This window comes from Oncorhynchus kisutch, linkage group LG24 (genome assembly GCF_002021735.2).
Source record: "Oncorhynchus kisutch isolate 150728-3 linkage group LG24, Okis_V2, whole genome shotgun sequence".
Taxonomy (NCBI): Eukaryota; Metazoa; Chordata; class Actinopteri; order Salmoniformes; family Salmonidae; genus Oncorhynchus; species Oncorhynchus kisutch.
The window spans coordinates 38,993,860-39,003,572 of NC_034197.2; the positions used below are offsets into that span (position 1 = coordinate 38,993,860).

General features: G+C 40.4%; 7 non-coding genes across 7 annotated transcripts; all 7 read left to right on the plus strand.

Annotated features, from left to right (window-relative positions):
- The first annotated feature begins 447 nt into the window (after nt 1-447).
- trnat-agu (transfer RNA threonine (anticodon AGU)) lies at nt 448-521 on the plus strand. Its single transcript has one exon. It is a non-coding gene; the product is annotated as a tRNA-Thr (tRNA).
- A 1,009-nt stretch (nt 522-1,530) lies between these two features.
- On the plus strand, nt 1,531-1,604 carry trnat-agu (transfer RNA threonine (anticodon AGU)). The gene has a single exon. It is a non-coding gene; the product is annotated as a tRNA-Thr (tRNA).
- Nucleotides 1,605-2,613: 1,009 nt separating this feature from the next.
- On the plus strand, nt 2,614-2,687 carry trnat-agu (transfer RNA threonine (anticodon AGU)). The gene has a single exon. It is a non-coding gene; the product is annotated as a tRNA-Thr (tRNA).
- A 1,009-nt stretch (nt 2,688-3,696) lies between these two features.
- On the plus strand, nt 3,697-3,770 carry trnat-agu (transfer RNA threonine (anticodon AGU)). Its single transcript has one exon. It is a non-coding gene; the product is annotated as a tRNA-Thr (tRNA).
- A 1,008-nt stretch (nt 3,771-4,778) lies between these two features.
- On the plus strand, nt 4,779-4,852 carry trnat-agu (transfer RNA threonine (anticodon AGU)). The gene has a single exon. It is a non-coding gene; the product is annotated as a tRNA-Thr (tRNA).
- A 2,088-nt stretch (nt 4,853-6,940) lies between these two features.
- trnat-agu (transfer RNA threonine (anticodon AGU)) lies at nt 6,941-7,014 on the plus strand. The gene has a single exon. It is a non-coding gene; the product is annotated as a tRNA-Thr (tRNA).
- Nucleotides 7,015-8,016: 1,002 nt separating this feature from the next.
- Nucleotides 8,017-8,090, plus strand: trnat-agu (transfer RNA threonine (anticodon AGU)). Its single transcript has one exon. It is a non-coding gene; the product is annotated as a tRNA-Thr (tRNA).
- Nucleotides 8,091-9,713: the final 1,623 nt, after the last annotated feature.

The window sequence follows — 9,713 nt, forward strand, 5'->3', positions numbered from 1 at the left end:
TTCCCCGAAACGACCAAAATGATGAAGAAATCGTGTATGATTCTGAATGTTTACTCATATCTCGCGATATTCCCACTTTGGGACCCAAACCATAGTTTAAGAATCCATGTCAGAGTATCTTGAGTTTATTCAGTTCGAGACCCAAATGAAAAATGTACTGTCCTCGGATGACCGAAATGAAGAAGAAATAGCTTGTGACTCAAAATGTTTACTGATATCTCGCTGCCCACCTCTCACATACTCAGGCCCACTTTGGGTCCCAAAACATAGCTTAACAAACCCTGTTGCTAAACAATTGAAGGAGTCCATATCGATTCCAATATTAGTAAATAACATCTGTTTTGTGACGTGATTTTGCAAGACAGAGATATGGGTTAAATGAATGAGACATGTTTGATATAAATACGTGTGGCGGTGTTCTTACCTGCAACATACTTGGCATCTACAGGCGCTGTGGCTTAGTTGGTTAAAGCGCCTGTCTAGTAAACAGGAGATCCTGAGTTCGAATCTCAGCAGAGCCTTTTCATACATGTCATTGAACACATTGGTGGAAAGTGGAGAATGTTCTGCTTTTCTCAACCAATGAGTCTTGAGAATTTGGAGTGATGAGAGGAGAAAAGATGTGAGGAGGATGCAATTGAGATTTTCCAATTTCACAGAAAAAGGGAACTTTTTCAAAGAATTACAACGTACCAACTGTCTCAAGTTCAGCTGGTTCTTCAGTTGATTCATTTAGAGCGCTAAAGGAAGAGTTCAGCCAACTTGTACAGGTCTCTGTCAGAGCATGAGTAGGCTTTACAAGCAATCTTTGGTAGCTCGCTGTGATCGTATAGTGTTTAGTACTCTGCGTTGTGGCCGCAGGAACCCCGGTCTGAATCCGGGTCACGGCAAAGAATTGCCATTTCAAAAGGGTTGTATTTTGAATGAGTTGAAACCTCCTGTGTGAGCTAAGAAACTCAATAACTCTTCCATTTGACAAAGTCCCCATCTCATGGTAGGTTAATTACTTACATTAACTGATTCATCTGCTTTTTCTTAGGTTTTTACCATTTTTTATCTCGAGATCCAACTGAGAAATGTAGTTTCCCCGAAACGACCAAAATGATGAAGAAATCGTGTATGATTCTGAATGTTTACTCATATCTCGCGATATTCCCACTTTGGGTCCCAAACCATAGTTTAAGAATCCATGTCAGAGTATCTTGAGTTTATTCAGTTCGAGACCCAAATGAAAAATGTACTGTCCTCGGATGACCGAAATGAAGAAGAAATAGCTTGTGATTCAAAATGTTTACTGATATCTCGCTGCCCACCTCTCACATACTCAGGCCCACTTTGGGTCCCAAAACATAGCTTAACAAACCCTGTTGCTAGACAATTGAAGGAGTCCATATCGATTCCAATATTAGTAAATAACATCTGTTTTGTGATGTGATTTTGCAAGACAGAGATATGGGTTAAATGAATGAGACATGTTTGATATAAATACGTGTGGCGGTGTTCTTACCTGCAACATACTTGGCATCGACAGGCGCTGTGGCTTAGTTGGTTAAAGCGCCTGTCTAGTAAACAGGAGATCCTGAGTTCGAATCTCATCAGAGCCTTTTCATACATGTCATTGAACACATTGGTGGAAAGTGGAGAATGTTCTGCTTTTCTCAACCAATGAGTCTTGAGAATTTGGAGTGATGAGAGGAGAAAAGATGTGAGGAGGATGCAATTGAGATTTTCCAATTTAACAGAAAAAGGGAACTTTTTCAAAGAATTACAACGTACCAACTGTCTCAAGTTCAGCTGGTTCTTCAGTTGATTCATTTAGAGCGCTAAAGGAAGTGTTCAGCCAACTTGTACAGGTCTCTGTCAGAGCATGAGTAGGCTTTACAAGCAATCTTTGGTAGCTCGCTGTGATCGTATAGTGTTTAGTACTCTGCGTTGTGGCCGCAGGAACCCCGGTCTGAATCCGGGTCACGGCAAAGAATTGCCATTTCAAAAGGGTTGTATTTTGAATGAGTTGAAACCTCCCGTGTGAGCTAAGAAACTCAATAACTCTTCCATTTGACAAAGTCCCCATCTCATGATAGGTTAATTACTTACATTAACTGATTCATCTGCTTTTTCTTAGGTTTTTACCATTTTTAATCTCGAGATCCAACTGAGAAATGTAGTTTCCCCGAAACGACCAAAATGATGAAGAAATCGTGTATGATTCTGAATGTTTACTCATATCTCGCGATATTCCCACTTTGGGTCCCAAACCATAGTTTAAGAATCCATGTCAGAGTATCTTGAGTTTATTCAGTTCGAGACCCAAATGAAAAATGTACTGTCCTCGGATGACCGAAATGAAGAAGAAATAGCTTGTGACTCAAAATGTTTACTGATATCTCGCTGCCCACCTCTCACATACTCAGGCCCACTTTGGGTCCCAAAACATAGCTTAACAAACCCTGTTGCTAGACAATTGAAGGAGTCCATATCGATTCCAATATTAGTAAATAACATCTGTTTTGTGACGTGATTTTGCAAGACAGAGATATGGGTTAAATGAATGAGACATGTTTGATATAAATACGTGTGGCGGTGTTCTTACCTGCAACATACTTGGCATCTACAGGCGCTGTGGCTTAGTTGGTTAAAGCGCCTGTCTAGTAAACAGGAGATCCTGAGTTCGAATCTCAGCAGAGCCTTTTCATACATGTCATTGAACACATTGGTGGAAAGTGGAGAATGTTCTGCTTTTCTCAACCAATGAGTCTTGAGAATTTGGAGTGATGAGAGGAGAAAAGATGTGAGGAGGATGCAATTGAGATTTTCCAATTTCACAGAAAAAGGGAACTTTTTCAAAGAATTACAACGTACCAACTGTCTCAAGTTCAGCTGGTTCTTCAGTTGATTCATTTAGAGCGCTAAAGGAAGAGTTCAGCCAACTTGTACAGGTCTCTGTCAGAGCATGAGTAGGCTTTACAAGCAATCTTTGGTAGCTCGCTGTGATCGTATAGTGTTTAGTACTCTGCGTTGTGGCCGCAGGAACCCCGGTCTGAATCCGGGTCACGGCAAAGAATTGCCATTTCAAAAGGGTTGTATTTTGAATGAGTTGAAACCTCCTGTGTGAGCTAAGAAACTCAATAACTCTTCCATTTGACAAAGTCCCCATCTCATGGTAGGTTAATTACTTACATTAACTGATTCATCTGCTTTTTCTTAGGTTTTTACCATTTTTTATCTCGAGATCCAACTGAGAAATGTAGTTTCCCCGAAATGACCAAAATGATGAAGAAATCGTGTATGATTCTGAATGTTTACTCATATCTCGCGATATTCCCACTTTGGGTCCCAAACCATAGTTTAAGAATCCATGTCAGAGTATCTTGAGTTTATTCAGTTCGAGACCCAAATGAAAAATGTACTGTCCTCGGATGACCGAAATGAAGAAGAAATAGCTTGTGATTCAAAATGTTTACTGATATCTCGCTGCCCACCTCTCACATACTCAGGCCCACTTTGGGTCCCAAAACATAGCTTAACAAACCCTGTTGCTAGACAATTGAAGGAGTCCATATCGATTCCAATATTAGTAAATAACATCTGTTTTGTGATGTGATTTTGCAAGACAGAGATATGGGTTAAATGAATGAGACATGTTTGATATAAATACGTGTGGCGGTGTTCTTACCTGCAACATACTTGGCATCGACAGGCGCTGTGGCTTAGTTGGTTAAAGCGCCTGTCTAGTAAACAGGAGATCCTGAGTTCGAATCTCATCAGAGCCTTTTCATACATGTCATTGAACACATTGGTGGAAAGTGGAGAATGTTCTGCTTTTCTCAACCAATGAGTCTTGAGAATTTGGAGTGATGAGAGGAGAAAAGATGTGAGGAGGATGCAATTGAGATTTTCCAATTTAACAGAAAAAGGGAACTTTTTCAAAGAATTACAACGTACCAACTGTCTCAAGTTCAGCTGGTTCTTCAGTTGATTCATTTAGAGCGCTAAGGAAGTGTTCAGCCAACTTGTACAGGTCTCTGTCAGAGCATGAGTAGGCTTTACAAGCAATCTTTGGTAGCTCGCTGTGATCGTATAGTGTTTAGTACTCTGCGTTGTGGCCGCAGGAACCCCGGTCTGAATCCGGGTCACGGCAAAGAATTGCCATTTCAAAAGGGTTGTATTTTGAATGAGTTGAAACCTCCCGTGTGAGCTAAGAAACTCAATAACTCTTCCATTTGACAAAGTCCCCATCTCATGATAGGTTAATTACTTACATTAACTGATTCATCTGCTTTTTCTTAGGTTTTTACCATTTTTAATCTCGAGATCCAACTGAGAAATGTAGTTTCCCCGAAACGACCAAAATGATGAAGAAATCGTGTATGATTCTGAATGTTTACTCATATCTCGCGATATTCCCACTTTGGGTCCCAAACCATAGTTTAAGAATCCATGTCAGAGTATCTTGAGTTTATTCAGTTCGAGACCCAAATGAAAAATGTACTGTCCTCGGATGACCGAAATGAAGAAGAAATAGCTTGTGACTCAAAATGTTTACTGATATCTCGCTGCCCACCTCTCACATACTCAGGCCCACTTTGGGTCCCAAAACATAGCTTAACAAACCCTGTTGCTAGACAATTGAAGGAGTCCATATCGATTCCAATATTAGTAAATAACATCTGTTTTGTGACGTGATTTTGCAAGACAGAGATATGGGTTAAATGAATGAGACATGTTTGATATAAATACGTGTGGCGGTGTTCTTACCTGCAACATACTTGGCATCTACAGGCGCTGTGGCTTAGTTGGTTAAAGCGCCTGTCTAGTAAACAGGAGATCCTGAGTTCGAATCTCAGCAGAGCCTTTTCATACATGTCATTGAACACATTGGTGGAAAGTGGAGAATGTTCTGCTTTCTCAACCAATGAGTCTTGAGAATTTGGAGTGATGAGAGGAGAAAAGATGTGAGGAGGATGCAATTGAGATTTTCCAATTTCACAGAAAAAGGGAACTTTTTCAAAGAATTACAACGTACCAACTGTCTCAAGTTCAGCTGGTTCTTCAGTTGATTCATTTAGAGCGCTAAAGGAAGAGTTCAGCCAACTTGTACAGGTCTCTGTCAGAGCATGAGTAGGCTTTACAAGCAATCTTTGGTAGCTCGCTGTGATCGTATAGTGTTTAGTACTCTGCGTTGTGGCCGCAGGAACCCCGGTCTGAATCCGGGTCACGGCAAAGAATTGCCATTTCAAAAGGGTTGTATTTTGAATGAGTTGAAACCTCCTGTGTGAGCTAAGAAACTCAATAACTCTTCCATTTGACAAAGTCCCCATCTCATGGTAGGTTAATTACTTACATTAACTGATTCATCTGCTTTTTCTTAGGTTTTTACCATTTTTTATCTCGAGATCCAACTGAGAAATGTAGTTTCCCCGAAACGACCAAAATGATGAAGAAATCGTGTATGATTCTGAATGTTTACTCATATCTCGCGATATTCCCACTTTGGGTCCCAAACCATAGTTTAAGAATCCATGTCAGAGTATCTTGAGTTTATTCAGTTCGAGACCCAAATGAAAAATGTACTGTCCTCGGATGACCGAAATGAAGAAGAAATAGCTTGTGATTCAAAATGTTTACTGATATCTCGCTGCCCACCTCTCACATACTCAGGCCCACTTTGGGTCCCAAAACATAGCTTAACAAACCCTGTTGCTAGACAATTGAAGGAGTCCATATCGATTCCAATATTAGTAAATAACATCTGTTTTGTGATGTGATTTTGCAAGACAGAGATACGGGTTAAATGAATGAAACATGTTTGATATAAATACGTGTGGCGGTGTTCTTACCTGCAACATACTTGGCATCGACAGGCGCTGTGGCTTAGTTGGTTAAAGCGCCTGTCTAGTAAACAGGAGATCCTGAGTTCGAATCTCATCAGAGCTTTTCATACATGTCATTGAACACATTGGTGGAAAGTGGAGAATGTTCTGCTTTTCTCAACCAATGAGTCTTGAGAATTTGGAGTGATGAGAGGAGAAAAGATGTGAGGAGGATGCAATTGAGATTTTCCAATTTAACAGAAAAAGGGAACTTTTTCAAAGAATTACAACGTACCAACTGTCTCAAGTTCAGCTGGTTCTTCAGTTGATTCATTTAGAGCGCTAAAGGAAGTGTTCAGCCAACTTGTACAGGTCTCTGTCAGAGCATGAGTAGGCTTTACAAGCAATCTTTGGTAGCTCGCTGTGATCGTATAGTGTTTAGTACTCTGCGTTGTGGCCGCAGGAACCCCGGTCTGAATCCGGGTCACGGCAAAGAATTGCCATTTCAAAAGGGTTGTATTTTGAATGAGTTGAAACCTCCCGTGTGAGCTAAGTAACTCAATAACTCTTCCATTTGACAAAGTCCCCATCTCATGATAGGTTAATTACTTACATTAACTGATTCATCTGCTTTTTCTTAGGTTTTTACCATTTTAATCTCGAGATCCAACTGAGAAATGTAGTTTCCCCGAAACGACCAAAATGATGAAGAAATCGTGTATGATTCTGAATGTTTACTCATATCTCGCGATATTCCCACTTTGGGTCCCAAACCATAGTTTAAGAATCCATGTCAGAGTATCTTGAGTTTATTCAGTTCGAGACCCAAATGAAAAATGTACTGTCCTCGGATGACCGAAATGAAGAAGAAATAGCTTGTGACTCAAAATGTTTACTGATATCTCGCTGCCCACCTCTCACATACTCAGGCCCACTTTGGGTCCCAAAACATAGCTTAACAACCCTGTTGCTAGACAATTGAAGGAGTCCATATCGATTCCAATATTAGTAAATAACATCTGTTTTGTGACGTGATTTTGCAAGACAGAGATATGGGTTAAATGAATGAGACATGTTTGATATAAATACGTGTGGCGGTGTTCTTACCTGCAACATACTTGGCATCTACAGGCGCTGTGGCTTAGTTGGTTAAAGCGCCTGTCTAGTAAACAGGAGATCCTGAGTTCGAATCTCAGCAGAGCCTTTTCATACATGTCATTGAACACATTGGTGGAAAGTGGAGAATGTTCTGCTTTCTCAACCAATGAGTCTTGAGAATTTGGAGTGATGAGAGGAGAAAAGATGTGAGGAGGATGCAATTGAGATTTTCCAATTTAACAGAAAAAGGGAACTTTTCAAAGAATTACAACGTACCAACTGTCTCAAGTTCAGCTGGTTCTTCAGTTGATTCATTTCGAGCTCTAAATGAAGAGTTCAGCCAACTTGTACAGGTCTCTGTCAGAGCATGAGTAGGCTTTACAAGCAATCTTTGGTAGCTCGCTGTGATCGTATAGTGTTTAGTACTCTGCGTTGTGGCCGCAGGAACCCCGGTCTGAATCCGGGTCACGGCAAAGAATTGCCATTTACAAAAGAGTTGCATTTTGAATGAGTTGAAACCTCCCGTGTGAGCTAAGAAACTCAATAACTCTTCCATTTGACAAAGTCCCCATCTCATGGTAGGTTAATTACTTACATTAACTGATTCATCTGCTTTTTCTTAGGTTTTTACCATTTTTAATCTCGAGATCCAACTGAGAAATGTAGTTTCCCAGAAACGACCAAAATGATGAAGAAATCGTGTATGATTCTGAATGTTTACTCATATCTCGCGATATTCCCACTTTGGTCCCAAACCATAGTTTAAGAATCCATGTCAGAGTATCTTGAGTTATCAGTTCGAGACCCAAATGAAAATGTACTGTCCTCGGATGACCGAAATGAAGAAGAAATAGCTTGTGACTCAAAATGTTTACTGATATCTCGCTGCCCACCTCTCACATACTCAGGCCCACTTTTAGGTCCAAAAACATAGCTTAACCACCCTGTTGCTAGACAATTGAAGGAGTCCATATCGATTCCAATATTAGTAAATAACATCTGTTTTGTGACGTGATTTTGCAAGACAGAGATATGGGTTAAATGAATGAGACATGTTTGATATAAATACGTGTGGCGGTGTTCTTACCTGCAATAATTGGCATCTACAGGCGCTGTGGCTTAGTTGGTTAAAGCGCCTGTCTAGTAAACAGGAGATCCTGAGTTCGAATCTCAGCAGAGCCTTTTCATACATGTCATTGAACACATTGGTGGAGAATGTTCTGCTTTTCTCAACCAATGAGTCTTGAGAATTGAGGAGTGATGAGAGGAGAAAAGATGTGAGGAGGATGCAATTGAGATTTCCAATTTAACAGAAAAAGGGAACTTTTTCAAAGAATTACAACGTACCAACTGTCTCAAGTTCAGCTGGTTCTTCAGTTGATTCATTTCGAGCTCTAAATGAAGAGTTCAGCCAACTTGTACAGGTCTTGTCAAGCATGAGTAGGCTTTACAAGCAATTTTGGTAGCTCGCTGTGATCGTATAGGTTTAGTACTCTGCGTTGTGGCCGCAGGAACCCCGGTCTGAATCCGGGGCACGGCAAAGAATTGCCATTTACAAAAGGGTTGCATTTTGAATGAGTTGAAAACCTCCCGTGTGAGCTAAGAAACTCATAACTTTCATTTGACAAAGTCCCCATCTCATGGTAGGTTAATTACTTACATTAACTGATTCATCTGCTTTTTCTTAGGTTTTTATTCATATTTTTCGAGATCCAATGAGAATGTAGTTTCTGAAACCGACCAACCGATAATGAGAAGAAATCGTGTATGATTATGATCTGAAGGTTTACTCATATCTCGCGATATTCCCACTTTGGGACCCAAACCATAGTTTAAGAATCCATGTCAGAGTTATCTTGAGTTTATTCAGTTCGAGACCCAAATGAAAAATGTACTGTCCTCGGATGACCGAAATGAGAAGAATAATGAAGAAGAAATAGCTTGTGACTCAAAATGTTTACTGATATCTCGCTGCCCACCTCTCACATACTCAGGCCCACTTTGGGTCCCAAAACATAGCTTAACAAACCCTGTTGCTAGACAATTGAAGGAGTCCATATCGATTCCAATATTAGTAAATAACATCTGTTTTGTGACGTGATTTTGCAAGACAGAGATATGGGTTAAATGAATGAGACATGTTTGATTATGTGTGGCGGTGTTCTTACCTGCAACATACTTGGCATCTACAGGCGCTGTGGCTTAGTTTTAAAGCGCCTGTCTAGTAACAGGAGATCCTGAGTTCGAATCTCAGCAGAGCCTTTTCATACTGTCATTGAACACATTGGTGGAAAGTGGAGAATGTTCTTGCTTTTCTCAACCAATGAGTCTGAGAATTTGGAGTGATGAGAGGGATGAGAGAGAGAAAAGATGTGAGGAGGATGCAATTGAGATTTCCAATTTAACAGAAAAGGGAACTTTTTCAAAGAACTTCTCAAGTTCAGCTGGTTCTTCAGTGATTCATTTCGAGCTCTAATGAAGAGTTCAGCCAACTTGTACAGGTCTCTGTCACAGCATGAGTAGGCTTACAGCAATCTTTGGTAGCTCGCTGTGATCGTATAGTGTTTTACTACTCTGCGTTGTGGCCGCAGGAACCCTGGTGTGAATCCGGTCACGGCAAAGAATTGCCATTTACAAAAGGGTTGCATTTTGAATGAGTTGTTGAAACCTCCCGTGTGAGCTAAGAAACTCAATTTCCATTTGACAAAGTCCCATCTCATGGTAGGTTAATTACTTACATTAACTGATTCATCTGCTTTTTCTTAGGTTTTTACCATTTTAATTGAAGGAGTCCATATCGATTCC